The sequence below is a fragment of the Crotalus tigris genome, unplaced genomic scaffold (genome assembly GCF_016545835.1).
Source record: "Crotalus tigris isolate CLP2741 ecotype Arizona unplaced genomic scaffold, ASM1654583v1 scf7180000024387.2241675, whole genome shotgun sequence".
Taxonomy (NCBI): Eukaryota; Metazoa; Chordata; class Lepidosauria; order Squamata; family Viperidae; genus Crotalus; species Crotalus tigris.
In genome coordinates, this window is record NW_024100557.1 from 1,244,098 (window position 1) to 1,262,108 (window position 18,011).

Sequence of the window (18,011 nt, forward strand, 5' to 3'; positions counted from 1 at the left end):
TTATATTCTCACTTTCTCTTTGTTCACTATATTTCCCTAATTTGGTTGTCTTCACATCTGGTGAACTTTAGCTTCATCAGATGGGATGCTAAAGGTGTACTTTTTAGTTATGTCTGAATCAGATAAGTGGAGGAGAGAGAAACGGTTCAGTAGAGCTTCAGCGAATGCCTTCATCTTTGAGTTTTATGAAGTTTTTTTTTAAATAGATCAAGCATATTTTAGATCCAGATCTATATTTTTAAATATTACTTAATATTTTAGAGAAGTCATTTTTAAAAGTTATTTCAAAGTATGACAATACAGGTAGCCCTCAACTTAACAACAGTTCATTTAGTGACCATTCAAAGTTACAACAGCACTGAAAAAAAGTGACTTATGATCATTTTTCACACTTACTACGGTTGCAGCATTCCTGTGGTCACGTGATCAAAATCTGGATGCTTGACAACTGGCTCACATTTATAACAATTGCAATGACCCGGAGTCATGTAATCCCCCTTGATGAACTTCTGAGAAGCAAAGTCAATGGGAAAGCGAGATTCACTTAAGTTGTTACTAATTTAACAACTGCAGTGATTCACTTAACAACTGTGGCAAGAAAGGTCATAAAATGAGGTAAAATTTGCTTAACAAATGTCTTGCTTAGCCACTGAAATTTTGGGTTCTATTGTGGATGTAAGTCAAGGATTTACCTGTAATAGTTTCAGTTCGTGGCAAAGTTGACAGGTTAATCTAAATCTAATCAAGCTAATCTAAAATCTGATTTCTAAATATTTTAAATCTAAATATGAGGCAACCGAAACATATATGATTTCAGTAATGGTAATCAAAGTTTTCAGTCATCAGAAGTCAATAGGCAAGGCAGGATCAAATTCACTGGATTGACATATCATTGTGTCTTAACAAAACAGTTTCCATTCCAATTCCAGTTATTATCCCAAATGTCTGTTTGTGGAGCCCTCATAATCCAGGTACAGTCTCAGAGATGGCTCCCTTGCTTCAAGCAAAGAATGTTCTACATATCAATGCCTTTCTATACATATCTTCTATGTGAGGAAACATTGAAGAGTGTGAACTGATCTTATGCTGTGTTCATTTAGAAGGCATTTCATATATTCTCCTGGTTATTGCCATTGATTATTGTGGCCCAGCTTCAAATTTTTTCCACCTTTTGTAAGCCAACTTTTCTACTGCATAATTACAGATTCCTCAGTTTTCAATCCTATCACATCCACAAAGAGAATTTTGCACTGGTTAAACAAATTGTTCTCTTTGTGGGAACAATGAAAATGGGATAGAGCAGTGGTTCTCAACCTTTTTAATGCCACGACCCCCAACCGGTCGTAAGTCGAGTACTACTCAACCGGTCGTAAGTTGAGGACTACTCAACTGGTGCAGCACCGTTTGCAGAATGCGACTTTTGGCAGGCTCAGCAGGGCAGAAACAGCCTGGACAATTCCTATTGGCTTTTGAAAGCCAATAGAATTAGACTCTATTCAAGAGAGTCTATTCTATTGACTTTCAAAAGCCAATAGAATAAAAGGGAGTAGCACAGCTAAGGAAAAGGGGAAAAAAATGGCGGACTGCGTTGTTTGGCGACCCCCGTGAAATGGTCGTTTGACCCCAAATGGGGTCCCGACCCACAGGTTGAGAACCACTGGGATAGAGCATAATTCAAATTATTTATGACCCAATTGTACTTTCAATGCAAAAATGAAATTAGAAAACAGAGGGCATCTAGTACCCCTCCCTTTTAAATAAAAATACAGAATATATAACTATTTTATTATATAGGTTTGATAAATTAGATTTTTGTAACAAGTAATGATTAAATTATGTTTTTAATAATAAAATAAAGGATATATGAAAATATTTGTGCTGTTTTAGATAGTTAACTATTCCTTACCTAAAATTAAAGAAAATAAAAAAATTACATATCTCTACCAATGCAATATAAATTACATATAAAGATAATACAAAACAATTATAATAGGCTTCGGTTATAGGTTATTAAAAAAGTTCTCCATTAATTATTTAAAACTTTACAACATTCCCTTTATGCAATGTTACTGTAGCATGTAAAACGTATTTCACAAGGTTTCAGGAGAATCCTAGCTGCAAGTCAAGTTCCTTTTCAAATATTTCTAGAGACATCCATGTTAGAATACTGTACATAATGCACTGTCTAATAGGATCCATGAAGTGTCAGGTTTTAGATAAATGGAAGACTAATCAATTACATGGTTGATTTCCTGTGTGTTAGAGCATATAGACTATTATTAAGAAACACAAAGCACTGAAAAGGGGGAGATTTATGTTGAAGAATTGTCTCCTAAAAAGCCATACTGCCACCATCCAAAATACAAAATTATGAAGCAGAACATACAGTGAACAGAAATGAAATACTGACTTTTTTTTTACTTCCAATATAGTACTGTAAAAGGAGTATTATATAGCAAGACTGAACTGGTATATTTTTCCCAATGTCTTTTACACCATTCTTCCAACACAATAAACATTTGGATGTTTTTAATGTTATTAAAATGCATTTGTTTTAGCAATAGTAATACCAAGAATAAAATCATCTCTATGTTAATTAAGAAAACTGCAGCTTATTTTGTATATTTATATATTGCCAAGGGCACTTTTGTAGCGAGTGAAGGGCACTTCTTCTGGAGTGAAAAGAAGGCACAATCACTTTTGCAGATAGTAGGATGATCTGTCATCAGAAACATCGTACTAATGCTGAGCTTGATAGCAACATGGAGTCATCTAAGTATGGCTTCCGTCTATAAAATCACTTTGATATGTGCGTTGAGTAAATGCTTAAAAGATTGCAAATTATTGAGGATACGAATAGACACCTTTGTGAGAGGGCTAAGTCTCAGAAAAAATGTGGTTTTTAATTGTTTTCCAACTTCAAATTGAAATTTAACTAGAATACCAATTTAATATAAAAAATGTTAATTACTGCATGATAGAATTTCAACAGTGAATAATGACATTAAACATAGGAAACATAATGGAGTTGCACTTGATCATCTTGTGGACTCTGCTACAAACCTTTTCAATTGTGAACTTACTTACTTAGTTATCTACATTCATTCTTCTAATCCGTTTTAAAATTACCTTTTAATGCTGAAAATAATCTCTTGAAGCCACAGCAAATATCTGTGTCCATGATGGTAAAAACCATGTATAAGTAAAAATGGGAAGAACAACAGAAGCAGAAATATAATATAAACTATCTTTAAGCTACATTGGCAATTTACATTAATGAATTTTTGTTCATATCTCATTTGTGCCCATTTCTATGCTCTATATTTAAAAAGACACTTTGGGAGGCAATGTCATTAAGATTCTAAACAAGATATCATTATAGCAAAAGAATTAAAATGTACCAAACAGTGCAAAATGCTGTGTAATTTAAAATAATCCGAATAAAGCAATGAAACTTTTTTATTCATATTTCATACATCAAGAAATTTAAAACAAAATACACCGTAGTTTCATTCAGTAATTGTATTTTCCTTAAACATTACTATATTGTGAGATGGATGGATGGATAGACGGACAGACAGATATCCAAGTTAGCTGGAGAATTCTATATATATATAGGCTGTGGTTTGATCTTTGGGCTTGGTAATTAGGTTGCAAATGTTTCATCTCCATTCGGGAAGACATCTTTAGTGCGGTTTGAATTATATTTGATTTGTTTGGAATGTTGCTTCCGGTATTTCAGTTGAAGTAGCTCTCTCACTCTAGTTCTCAAAACACTTTTCAAAAGAACAGAATTCCACTACAATACCACAGAAGCCAGATCAGCAGAACAGAGACACTTGTACAGAGTCTTTGAGAGAAACGAGGCTTCATCTGGAGATCCCTACACACAAACAACACAAACATCCAAAACAACACAACAACTACAACAGGAACAGCAATGACCAAACAAATCACAATTCTTTACATACAGAACATTTCAGAGATGACAGCAAGACAACACGATCTCACAGAAGCCCACAAACCAGCCTCAACTCTCAGATGGACCTTTTCAAAACCTAAAGATCCAACAGAAACAAATCAAGATCAAGCGTCATATACCAAGTCCAGTACAACAACTGTGAAAAGAACAATGTGGGCCAAACAGGAAAAAAGCTATCTACTAGACTGTACAAGTACTCCATGGCTATCAGAAGACACAACCCATTGTCCCTCATGTCTATCCACTAGGACTCAGAAGGACACAAGTTCGATCTAACCGGGACCACAAATATAACCCAAGCAAAGTCAAGGAGAGAAAGAGAATTCCTTAAGACCTGGTTCTCCACCAACCAATCAGTGAACTGACACATTGACATCGACCCCGCTTACCAACCAATGAGAGTGAGAGAGCTACTTTAACTGAAATACCGGAAGCAAAACTCTAAACAAAACAAACACAATTCAAACTGCACTGAAGATGTGTCCCCCCCCCCGGAGATGAAATGTTTGCAACCCTAATTACCAAGACCAGAGATCAAACCAATAGCCCAGCTACAAATATATATATATTCTGAGGTTTTTGCGGGTATTTGTATGTAGGTCGTCTTTGGTTGTTCGGGTTTTCTCCCATATATATATATATATATATATATATATATATATATATATATATATATATATATATTCATCAATCTCAAGTCCTCTACCAGATGCTGTTCCTGGAATCTGATGGAGCCACTCTCCCAGCTAGGGAGACACAGCTTCAAGTGCTCCCAACACCACTTAACAGTATTAGGAACAGCTAAGATAGTGCCCAGAACACTCAAACTCCCAGTCCTCTGGTAGAGGACCTTCTCATCCATTGGGGTGAGAAGGGATTTTATACAAACATACACACTCACACACTTTTGCAGTGAAAAATCAATAGAGGTATTGTAAGATGTCTTTAAGGGAGCTAACCTGCTGTTGTTTGTCCTCTTACTGAAATAAAAACCTAAATAAGTTAGCACTGAATTTGCATATTTAAGAATCACTTACATGAATCTGCCATTCAGATAAATAAGCCATGTAGATTAACCTAATACTCATTTCATGCTATTGTGCTGACAGCATTTTATTGATTATCCAATTAGTTTATGGTGATTTTTCTCAATTTCTCTTCATAATTTGTGATATGTTAAACATCCCTACAAGAGCTTCCAAAAGGAAAAGTGTTTCCATGGTACTGAACTCAGCAGTATGGAAATTCCAGTGAAACCAAAAAGACTTCAAGGCTGGAGCATTACAAACAATCATCGGCAAATGATAATTACATCTTATGTTATTATTAAAAGTAGTAGTAAAGATCATCAAGTGATTCTTAATGGCCACGGAAATAGATTTTATCCTGGATCTTATACTTTTAATTACTTCTTTAGTTACCTGCTTGAGAAAAATCAGTTCTGTATCAAAGGTGCTTTTCCAAAAGAACTTTGGGGGTTCTTTTTTCTTTGAAAATGTTTCGCATCTCATCCAAGAAGCTTCTTGAACTGAAGAACTGAGGAAGCTTCTTGGATGAGAAATGAAACAAGAAAGTTCAATTGCCCTTTGAAAAAGCACCTCTGGATAACCACGACCTGAATGATCAAGAATCTTCATAGACAACAGTTCCACACTTTCTCTTTGACCAATGGTGCATGTTGATATAAAGATTGGCCTCCACACTGACACTCTTCCGCAAGGCTCTTAAGACCTGGTTTTGCTAATGGAACTGGAGAACCCAGAGTGGGTATAGCCCATCAAGTGGTTCATTTGACTGACTGAATTTTGCTCCCAGCGGGGTGGGATGTGTTATTGCTTTTTATTGTTTTTATGTGGGGTTTTTATCTTTGTAAGCTGCACAGAGTCACTGAGAATGAGTTAGGCAGCCATATAAATTTTCTTAAATAAATAAATAAAGCATGCAAGTACATATAGATACTGTGGTAGCAATGCATATATTCATTGTTATTCTGAGGAATTTAGTGACATATTTTGATTTTTCCTTCATATTAAGAAAAGTCTAGAAGTTTACAGCTCATTCTGAGCTAACCTGCTTCTTTTTCACCCTTGCTTGCTGAATAAATCTGTGAACATCTCAGGTTTTTGATTCCCGTCCCAGAGTCGTGTACCATCCAGTCAAAGTCAGGTCTTACAGTCTTATGACCATAGCAGGGCCATGAAGTCCTGGTCCCAGGTTTAAATAAAAAACTTGTGATTGTTTTTTGTTGGGAGCTTTTGCACGGAACCTAGCATTGGGTACTGCAGAAATTGGCCAACTTTGAGGTATCACTGTTGTTGCTCCTGACAACACATAAGACATCCGGGTATTATCTTGTTTGATATGTATGCTTTTCACATTATATTTTTAAAACTGCTTGCTTGAGTTAATAATAAAGCTTAACATCTCTTTATTCACTCGAGTGCTCACTGTCTCTGGATCCAAAAGAACTGCCTGGGCACCTGATCACTGCCCTGACACTTGGCAAAACATACATGTGCCAGAAACATAAAATATTTGAAAAAACAGCACATTTCTAACCTTTAGTTGGGCAAAACAGTGCATTGAAGGGAACAATTTTTGAATCAACTTCATCCATTTTTACTTATGGTCAAGAATTAGTTTCATTTATTTCTACATTGTATTATTTCTTTTTATGGTTTATTTGTTGTATGTATTTAAATTGTTTTATTGTTTTTATATTCCATCATACATAAATTTAAGTAAATAAAAATGATCTATTTGTTTGTTTTCTTGGCTATCCATAATATTCTCAGGTAGACTTCTCCAATACCAAGCATCAAATGCATCAATACTCTTCTAACGCTCTTCTTCAAATCCATCTCAAATACTGATTCCCTTCCCTCCAAGTGTATATTGTCTAAAAAGCCATGAATTTAACTTGCCAGAGTTTGTCTCTAGGCACACAGAACTATTAAATATGAAGTTGTCATGATTATACATAAACTTAATATATAACATTTATCTTCATTCATAAATTCATGAAATGCAGCTCAAGGAATTTATATTTACCTGATAGAGCAAGTGCATAAATGATATGTGTATTGAAGGAAATCACCTTTTTGGAAAATCATCTTTTACTGAATCAATTTCTACTTTAGCACTTAAGACTGCATATTATGCAATGTGAACCAGCAGGCAACCTGAGGTGAAATTTCACTTATGTTTGCAAGATAATAACAGATCTCAATAGAATATACTGTATCTTTCAGCCTTCACATCTGGTCTTGTACTCTGAATATCAGCATTATCATTTCCTATTATGTAATAAAGAACTACTGATTTAGCAAAAAGCAAAAGCATAGCGTTCAATTAATGTCTACAAATTCTGCAAAAAAACCCAAACACCTTATCTAAGTGATATTTCCATGTATACATTTAGAGCTCGTTCAATAGAAAGCGATTTTATAAGTCAGAACATTTGGTCATCTACCTTCGTATTCTGAGAATCATTGGCAACAACTTTCAAGATTTAACAGACAAACTCCTTACCAGCCTTTATCTTTTAAACATTTTATATTTATGCACTATACAATATTATTTGAAAGGCCTGATTCCCTGCTGAAGATAAATGGCGAAACAGTAAGATGTGATTTTAAAAAATCATGGTAGAAACATTTTAGAATATCTACTGAGAAATTGGAAATGTGATATTATTCCAGATGTTATAGAATGATGGCTGCAACAATCTGTATTGTAAAGGGATTTTTTTTTTTTACAACCAAAGAATGCAGAACATTGGCAGAGAATTCCAGAATTTTACAATAATATTTTGTATTGTTCATACTACAGTAGTGAATCACTGGTAAACTAGGGACGACTTAGTTTGTACTTTTAGTTTGCTTGTAATTTTAAAAAAAATCTTTAAAGTTAAATATTGATTTGTTAATTGTACATGCCTAAAATAAAGAAAAAAGAAAAATGTTTTTAAAATCTAGTATTAAAGATTTGTAAATATTAGAGCTAGTACAAACACGGACAAACATATAAACTGAACAAATAATATAAATAGAATATTCAAATACAGGCTATAATTTGCATATTAAATATGTGACAGAAGACAATGACAAAATAGACTAACTCTTTCTTATCAAAAAACAGTATTAAGAGAATTAGACAACTTTATTTTTTCATTTAGCAGCTGGGAAAGCTATTTGCCAATCAATCACCCAGGAAACTCTCTCAGGAAATGGTACCCAGAAACAAGTAATCAGGGATTCTATTCATATAGAACTTATATAGAATATGTACATATTCATATAGGAGAAATCTGATGGTAGAGATAAGCTCTTAACTCATGAGCCACTTATGAAACTTGGGAATTAAAGATCCATTAATATGGAATTTATCTAGAAAAGCTTTACCTGAAAATGGTAGCCCATAAAGATGAAATAATCTAAGAAAACCATAACGCTGGAAGAAGCCATTTAGATATCATACTCTGACACTCCTGCTCACTGTTACTGGTTTCATCCTGGTTAATTGGTTCTTTTTGAACTGTTGCTCTTGTTAAATTTTTTTCCCTTAACATTCATGTTAGCAATCTGTTCCCCTAACACTTAAATTCATTAATTTTTGCATCCTGGAATGAAGGGCAATAGGTCTGCATTACATCTGTTCCTATATCTGAAGAGTGCTATCATATTCTCACCCAATCTTCTCTTTTTAAGAGTAAATATTCCAAGTTACTTTTATCTCTGTTCATACCAATTATTTTCTAAGTTCTTGACCAGCTCTATTGCTGTGCTCTAAAATGTATCCAGTAAGTCTGAATCCTTATTAAAATAGGATGTCCAGAACTCAATCCTCATTGTGCTGAGGAAAGCAAAATAAAGTGAACAATCGCCCCCTGCAATTCTGAAACTAATTCATTTGATGCTTATCTACGTTTTTATTTATTTTGTTGAAAGTTACATCATACTGCTGACTTATTTATTTTGTTGTCAAGTAGTTTTAACATGTCCAAGTCAGGCACCTCCAACAGATTGCTTTGCTTGTTTTCTGTCACAACCCTTTATGTGGTATGATATTTCCACACCAAGCTTCCAGACATCAGTTAGATCAATGATGTCTCTAAGTCTTGTGGACTTCAACTGCTAGAATTCCAAGAATGGATGGATGGGAAATTCTGGGAGCTGAAGTACACAAGTTTTAAAATTGCCAAGGCAGGACACCCCTGAATTAGATTTTTTAATAGTTTCCATTTGTGTCAATGAGATGTTGGAACAGATCAATTACAAGACAGTGTAGTGAGGGCAGCCAAAGGATATGAGAGAAGAGGAAAAAAAGGGAAAAGGGGACACAGAAAAGTGAATAATTGATTGGGACATGTGAAAGAAATAATGTAGTATGAGTTTGGTCCTACCAACTTTTGATTCCAGCTTCACTCAGTAGTGACATACAGCTCTTGTAAGATACTGCTCTGGCCAAGGTAAATAGGAGTCCATTTACAGAGACCTCCCATAAGTTATGAGGCCAAAAAGCTCATAAGATCCAGCTGTTTCTGATAGAAAACTATTGTCTTAAACTAGAGACAATTAATATGACATTATCCAGAACAGGTCAAACACTTGCGCTCAGATGTAATTTAATTCAGGCTAATGAGAACCAGTAAGGTTAAATTGATTTTGTCATGCTCAGCACAGAAAAAGGGTTTGTTTCAGTTAATTGTATTTTATGCTCTTTAAATTTTGCTTCATTAATACAAGACTTCCCATATTAAGATTTGTAGTTCTGAATACCAAAGTAATAAAAATCATATGTCACTCTTATTGTCCCTGATTCCAACTCAGTACATACAATATGTCTAATAACACAAACATGCACAATTTAAAGGAACAATTTGACATCAATGCTTGGAAAGAGTAAAAACATTTAAATGGATTTTTATGTAGATCAGTAGAAAAAAACCTACTGTTTCTTTCTCTTACCTGCAGCTTCCTCATTTTCTCACTTGCAATTGTTTCCTCTTCTGCTCTCCCATTGACAAGAATATCTTCCAACACACACACATTTAGGCACTAACAGATTTTCATTTTGTAGTCGGAGCCATAAGTGTAGTTGAGGGCTCTTCTTGTTGCCATAGAACCCCAAATAGATGGTTGGGTGACACAACAAAGGAAAGAAAGTGTTTATGTTGATCTCTGCAATCATTTCCTTGCACAGGATTACAGGTATATAAAGGTCTAAACTAGGGGTCTTCAAACTTGGCCCTTTTATGACTTGTGGACTTCAGCTTCAATTCTGGGAGTTGAAGTCCACAAGTCATAAAAGGGCCAAGTTTGAAGATCCCTGGTCTAAACAGATATAAGGGCCAGATCATGAGGATGAAGTGGGTAGTATCTTTTCATATAGATGCCCCCTTAACACTTTACTTCAACCATTAAGATAATCTAATTTAATCTTCTTGACTTCACAATCAAACACTTTAAATAACAACAGAACAGAAAATCTATTTTTGGAACTTGCAAAAAATTCCAAAGCAGGAATGCATGAGACATCATAAAAGAGTTAAAAAAAAATATCTATAGGATAATTTTGCTTTACCTATTCTCTACACTAATTTGTCATGTTTCTATAACACAGACTTTGCTAAAAGATAAGAAGCTGACAAACATATGAACAAATAAGTTATTTTCATTCAGGCACAAAATTGTTGAGCATATGAGAGCCCTTATATTATAAAAGGCAAATTACAAATGGTTTGTTAAAGAAAGTATGCAAGATATAGTCTGAGAATATATGGTACATCCAGATTTCTCAACAACTGCAAGATGTGACTGATGAGAAAATGCAGATATCAAGGGACTTTGTATTTCCATCTGTTGTGCTTCTTCTATTGCTGTAGAGGCTCAACTTATCTTGTAAAGAGTTGGTTATTCCCCCCAGCTTGGTGTCATCCCTTCATCTGAATCATTTATGAACATATTGAAGAATACTGAGCCTGACAGAACTGTGGTACCTGACTGTATCCTTCCCTCCATAAGGCCAATGTAGTTCCAATGCTCCAACACTAGAAGTTCTTAAGAAGAGACTGGACAGCCATTTGTCTGAAATGGTATAGGGTTTCCTGCCTGAGCAGGGGGTTGGACTAGATGACCTCCAAGGTCCCTTCCAACATCATCATCATCACTACTACTACTACTATTACTACTACTACTATATTTATCTCTTAATTCATTATCTTGCACACTCAAGTATTAACCTGGAAGAATCTTTACACTAATTTGTCATTTGAAGACTACACATTGATACTGATAATTTCACATTCAATATATATTCTTATAAACAATTGTTTAAGCAGGTTTTCATTCATCTGGATGGATAAATTCTACCCGGTCCAATTTATTTGCTGTATTTATTTGTTATTCATTATCTTTTGGTATATTTTTGTATTTTTAAATTAGTTTAATTGCTAGTTGCTCTGAGAAATATGAGTAAGCACCATAGGAGGAATATAGTTTATAAGCAAATATGCTTATTACTAGGATTATTATCCAATTGTTAAAATTTGTCTACGCTACATAATCTTCCACTCTGTTCTTGTTGCCAATCTTAGGCATAAAAGAGAACCTTGCCTGGAAATTTTTAGCCAGCACACAACTAGACTTTCATAATACCCTATCTCTTTTCAGCCCCCGAAATAGAGGGCAAATCTGCTGCTATGGAAGATTGAAGAATAAGTTTTGAAATATCAATTAGTTAGTTCCTTACTTCAATCAAGGACCAGAATAAAAACAAGAATAAGAAAACAACAGCACCATACATAAAACTTGATTTTGATTATTTTCTATGTATGTCTGACATTGTATGTATGTTTGTAGCATACTATTATTAATACTAAACTAAAAGGATTAAAACTGAGCTAGGAATAACCTAAATACTGAAGTAACATCTTGCTACTATTTTCAAACATTGTCCATAGTCAATGTTGAAGGCTAAAGTTTGAAAACCATTCTCAGGACAGGTCAGTTGCCATCTAATTTATATGGTAGATTTCAGCAACATCCAAGGAAGTGGAGCCTGACTGGTTTCAGTGGAAAGTTTACATGTAAATCATGTAAATTTTACATGTAAATTTTACATGTTTACATGTAAATCAATACGCTCAGAGTATTTTGGTATATGGGAGTAAACAAAACAAGTTCTTGAATCTCAGTGAACACTGCAATATAATCAAATATGAACAGAAGATTCTATAGTATCTATGCTACAAGGACATTGTCAGGTGGTATAAGGTATTTTTAAATATCTGCCTTCTAGTACAGCAGATGGTAAAACATTAAACCAAGCTAAAATTTCGTCTTGAAAAAGGTGTAGAAATTAAATGTCCAACTAGTCTGAATAGAGGAAATCTGATTACTTAAGAAAATAACTCAGAATAACAGAGTTGGAAGGGACCTGCAGATCTTCTAGTCCAATCCCCTGCTCTAGCAGGAGACCCTATGCCATTCTAGACAAGTGGCTGTCCAGTTTCTCCTTAAAAGCCTCTAGTGATGGAGCAACCAGAATTTCCAAAGGCAAGCCATTCCACGGGTTAATTATTCTCACTGTTAGGAAATTTCTCCTCAGTTCTAGGTTGCTTCTCTCCTTGATTAGCTGCCATTCATTGCTTCTTGTCCTGCCTTCTGGTGCTTTGGAAAATTAAGTTGACCCCCTCTTCTTTTGGCAGCCCCACAAATATTGGAACATTGCCAGCATGTCCCCGCTATCATGATAGTGGTGTCCCAATATTTGAAGGACTGCCGCAGTTATCTTATAAATGTAATTAGATGCAAGCTGTAATCCAGGTATAGCAAAATCCATCATATGGGCATTTTAAATAAAAAAAACACTGTCTAATCATTATATTTGTATTAAACACTATCATTAGTTCTAGAGAGGGAACCCTAAAATGTTTCATGATTGAAGTTGCAGAGAAATTATGTATTTGTACTCTTTTATAATTCACATGATTAATTAAAATTAAATTAAAACTCATTTCCAAAACTCATTGGAAAAATAAGCTGTGTAAATTCAGAATCTGAATCTACCTATCTATATTTAAGTGTATCATTAGCAGACCTTCAAAATCAGCAAAGCCAAGCTTTGCCAAAAAATTGTCAATGTGTTTGCCAGTTCAAACTGATTAACTTAAAATGCTGATGCAGAGGTGTTAAATATATCCCTTTCAGCAACAGCTTTTCCTATCCTAATTTCCAATGAGCTCCTGATTACGACCGTGGTTTGATTTTAAAAGCACACTATTTTTTTCCCTTTAAAAAAAATTATACACAACCAAGCTCTGTATTGCTGATTGATAAACAAAGTAGCCTAGAACAATAATTCAAGTACAAGCTTGGCAGCAAGTAAAAAAAAAATGCAGTGCTTAAAATAAGTTCCTTACTTTTAGGACCGTAGTCTGAAACTATGTGGTATATCTGTTCCTTGGTTTCAACAAATCAGAACTACATTAAGAAGGCCCGGCCTTCCCAAAAAATTGATGAAAATTTATTAAGCAGCGGTCCATTTTTCAAAATTGATTCAAGACATTTCGCATGGAAATGGTAGTTGTTTCAACATTAGCAATAAAGATAAGCGTTAATACTGTAGCATCACAATCTGTAAAATAGAGGATGCTGTGTTGCAAATCCAAGCCCTGGCCCCCTTTGTATATGCACTGACACTGTGCCTGCCATTTTACAGATACCCGCCCTTTGTCATAGATGCTTGTGCCTATGGGCAAAGAATCCTAGCCCAATGCCTCATTCCTTTACTTTATCTCTCTTTATTATGGCACAACACTTCTATCTACACTTAATGATTTAAAATAAATATCAAATCAATGATGTTAGGAATATTGCAACTGACTACTATCTATACAATTACTGTACTCTTAAATATGTTGGCTACAGTATAAATTTAAAAATTTCCATTCACTCTACTAACTTAAAAACTAAAATATTTAAATTTTAATTATCTTCTCTGATAAATATCAGAGTTTACTGAAATGTTATTTACTGAAATGTTATTTTCAAGCTAAGATACTTATGAAGCCAATTTTTTAACTATATGAATGTTTCATTTCTGTCAAACATTCCTTACTTTTTCCAAAGAATATATATTTTTATCATTGCAAATGTTAACATTATACTGTATGAATGTGTTGAAAACAAAATCTGAAAGATATGTTTCTTTTTTTTAGTAAATGCTTCTTGCATAGATTTTGACAGACTTGTACTTTTAAGCTTTTTAATAAATTTTCTCTAGGTACCCTTAACTGCTAAAGTATAACTATTGTTGTTTTGCAACGATAAACCAACATATTTTTTTTTTACTTTTATTAACTGTCATTGTAAATGCTAATCTTCCAGAAGCTTGCCTTATAAATTCTACACTTTATGCTGTTTTTCTACATGTTTGTTACTAGCAGCTATATTATATTTGGAATTCATGTTTTTACAAAGAACAACTGCACTCTATTTTGAGTTCATGGAGAAATTTCTAATGCATTATTTCTGGGCAGTAATTAATTAAAGTTGTTTCTTTATAAAACCATTCCCAAAGGGTGATGTACTTGATTATCTCACGTTCCTTCTCCAAAGTCAACATTGTAGATACTAATTGTGGAAAGATAGATTACATTATACATTGCTCCTTCTCTTATATGTTCTGTTCTACTCCGCTATCCTTTTGTCCAATAGAAATTTTAAAAACTGTTTGTTGGGAACAATCACCTGAGCAGTTCAGGTTTTTACATAAATTTTAACTCTTTATTTTGCATGAATGGGGAGTAATTCTGGAAGAGTGGCCTGCATCTTTCTTCAGAATTAGTACTGATATCATTGTTTATTAACACTCCCAACATCAATAAATGTGTTTTCAATCTTCAGGCACCTGTAGATGTTCATATTTTTTGAACATTCAGCAATATAAAGAGATAGGAAATTCAGGTGGATTGAATGTCTAAAATCAAAATGAAAGCATAACTGTAGATTCCACAACATAAAAAATAGGAATGTAGAATTACATTTGAATTGCAATAACACGACACTAAAATAATTTATTTTGGAAGTGCCTTAGATATTTGTATAAGGTCTTTAGCTAAGATGCAAAAATCAGGGAGATATACAGCAGATAAATGCTGAATTGCCAATTATCAAATTTCACTCAAATCACTCTCCAAATTCAAAGACTATCAGTAAGAAGACAGTAAGTCGGAGCAGTTTTATTACATAAAGTAAAAGAAAAGTCATAATAAGAGCAAAGGTGGAACTTGCCAGTTCCCTTGGCTTATTTTTCTGAGATTCAAATATTGCATCTGTCTTTCTCAACTGTGTACTCTTCCAGATTAGGAAATGTTCATTTCTCAATGGAAGAAGAGGTTGACACCTAGGCCTCTTTGATCTTAGGCTCTATAGGTGTGAACTTAGTACCTAAACTACTGAACTCACATCAGCCATCTTGCCATCAGATCGTATCCTTCCTCCAGTAAACCTCAGGCAATATCAAGGAAATCTAAAATCTAAAATATCAAGGAAATCTGTAATAAGCATTGTTATTCAAAAGACATTCCTTAAAAATATTAAAGCAGAAATAATCAATATTGTGCCCTCTAAATATTGTTCACTGTCACTGATTTCAGCTCATACTTTTGATGTTATCTCTGGCCTTCTGATTTGAGACGCAGCTTCCTGTAAAGAAGGAGTACATCGATGGGGCAAGTTGTATTTTGTGACAGATTCACATTTATAGTAGTCGTCAACTTATGACTGACTGTTTGAAGTCATAACAGCCTTGGAAAGGGTGCTTTATGGCCCATTTAGCACTTTGGGATGTTGTAAAAGTTATGCCACCCTCCCCCACCATATCACATGATCACAATCTGGGTGCTTGGCAATCTGTTTGCATTTACAACTAGTTGTCAAGTGTTCCACAATCATGTGATTGCCATCTGCAATCTTCTCTTCCAGCTTCCCCAGAAAGTCAATGGGGAAGCTGGCAGAGAAATGTTGCAAGCTTCTTCCCCTGCTGCAGAGCTGAGATTCCCTCATAACAGGCAGTCCTTTGATAGCAAAAGAGCTGCCTGCTAGAGGGAATCTCAAATCTATGTGGATCTGAGATTTTCCCATCCCATGCCTGCAGGTAACCCTTTAAGCATGAAAGGGCTGCATGCCCGTAGGGAATATCAGTTCCATACAAAGCTGAGATTTCTCTCTCTGTCTCATATACACATACACTTACCACAGGCAGCCCTTCAAGAGTGAAAGAGCTGCTTGCTGAGGGGAGGGGAACTCCTCTGAAGAACTGCAGAAATGGAGGTCAGATCCCAAACATCTAAGCTGCATTTCTGCAGCTGTTTGGCATTCTCCTCCACCAAGGAGAGAAGAAGAACTCCTTCAGTGGGCTGCAGGAAAAGAGCTGGGATCTTCAGGATCTGAGCTCCATTTCTCCACCTTGCCCTCCCATGCATGTAAAAGTACTGCTCCAGTGTGATTCAAGAACATAGCATTTTCTTGCAGCCACTAGAACAGGGCTTTTCAACCAGTGGTACGGGTACCACCTGTGGTACACTGTCACCTGGCAGGTGGTACGTGAACATCCTAGAAAAGTGGTAGCAGGCAGGCAGGTGTCTTGCTTGGCTGTGGCTTGGGGGGCATGTTTTTCAGTGCTATTGTAACTTCAAACAGTCACTAAGCAAACTGTTGTAAGTCGAGGACTACCTGTACTTTATCACTTTTTTCCTTTTTTGGGGGGGTCATCAAGTTTTTGACACCTTGCTAGGAGACTGGTGGTACTCAGATATTGTCATATCCTAAATGTGGTACAATGGGTGAAAAGGTTGAAAAGCCTTGCACTAGAGGAGTTGTTCTTCCCTCTTTGTGTGAAGGAAAATTCCAAAGGGTTGCAGAAATGCAGCTCAGGTCTTTGGGATTTGACCTCCATTTCTTCCCTTCAGCAGGCAGCCCTTCCACTCTTGAAGGGTTGCCTGTAGTGTATATGTGTATATGAGAGAGCAGTTCTCTTTCCTGTATAGAGGGAGACAAACACTCCTGGTGGCGTGGAATAATAGAGCTCATATCCTGAAGATCCAAGCTCTGGTCCAGCAGCCCACCAAGGAAGTAACTTTCTATGCATGGAGGGAGCTAAACTTGACAAGCTGTCCTTTTGCTCCATCTGCTTAACGACATGGAAAATTAATTAATGACCTTAACCAAGAGTGCCCGGACTGCAGTTGTTAAACAAAGGAGTCATTTGGGCATCTCACTTAATAACTGCTTCACTCAACAACTGAGATTCTAATGCCTATAAGCCGACATGTATCCAATAAACATGTTGTTTGAGGAATTCTCGTGCCTCGAAGTTCTGCTTTATTTGGTTCCATTGGTCGGAACCTGGACACATATATTTTGAAATAAAATATCACTGGAGTTGAAGCAGATCTCCTTCTTAAAGAGAAGGTTTATAGTATTTTTCTTTTAGTTTGTATTTGCCTATATGTTTTTAATGTTGCTTTTGTAGATACAAAAGCATCTTTGGAAGATTTTAAAATAATGGATTGTATACACATTGCCTAAACAGATAAAGTGAATATTTCAAATGTTATGATTTTATCAGCAATGTCATGAGCTTGGAACAGCCATCACAACATTTACAGAAAAGTAAGAAGAGATGCATATTTGAATAAATCCAATAAATCAAAATTCAGGAAAAAAGTTAAATTTTAGACTTTTTTTGATATTTCTGCCCTATCAATTTGACTTAATACTATTAGCAATCTAGGACAAGAAGTGAGTCATTCTTTTCTGCATAGCACCTAGTACACATTTGGTATTGAATCAATATAAAATTATAGCGCCAGCTGCAGCTAATGAAGCCAGTAGAATTATGAAAAAAATCAAATGAAATGGATTAGTTTTCTATGTGATCTAGTGTAAGTATTCATAAAAACTTTTATTTTAAAAGCTGCACATGTTCTCCAACAAAGTGCATCATTAATTATTATGACAAA

General features: G+C 35.0%; 1 protein-coding gene and 1 long non-coding RNA gene across 13 annotated transcripts in view; one reads left to right on the forward strand and one right to left on the reverse strand.

The window, feature by feature from the left end:
- The window catches only part of LRRC7 (leucine rich repeat containing 7), a 206,142-nt gene that overhangs the window by 146,402 nt on the left and 41,729 nt on the right, over positions 1 to 18,011 (reverse strand). The window lies entirely within an intron of this gene.
- Positions 1 to 18,011, forward strand: part of LOC120301638 — a 72,545-nt gene that overhangs the window by 33,687 nt on the left and 20,847 nt on the right. The gene's annotated exons all lie outside the window — the stretch shown is intronic.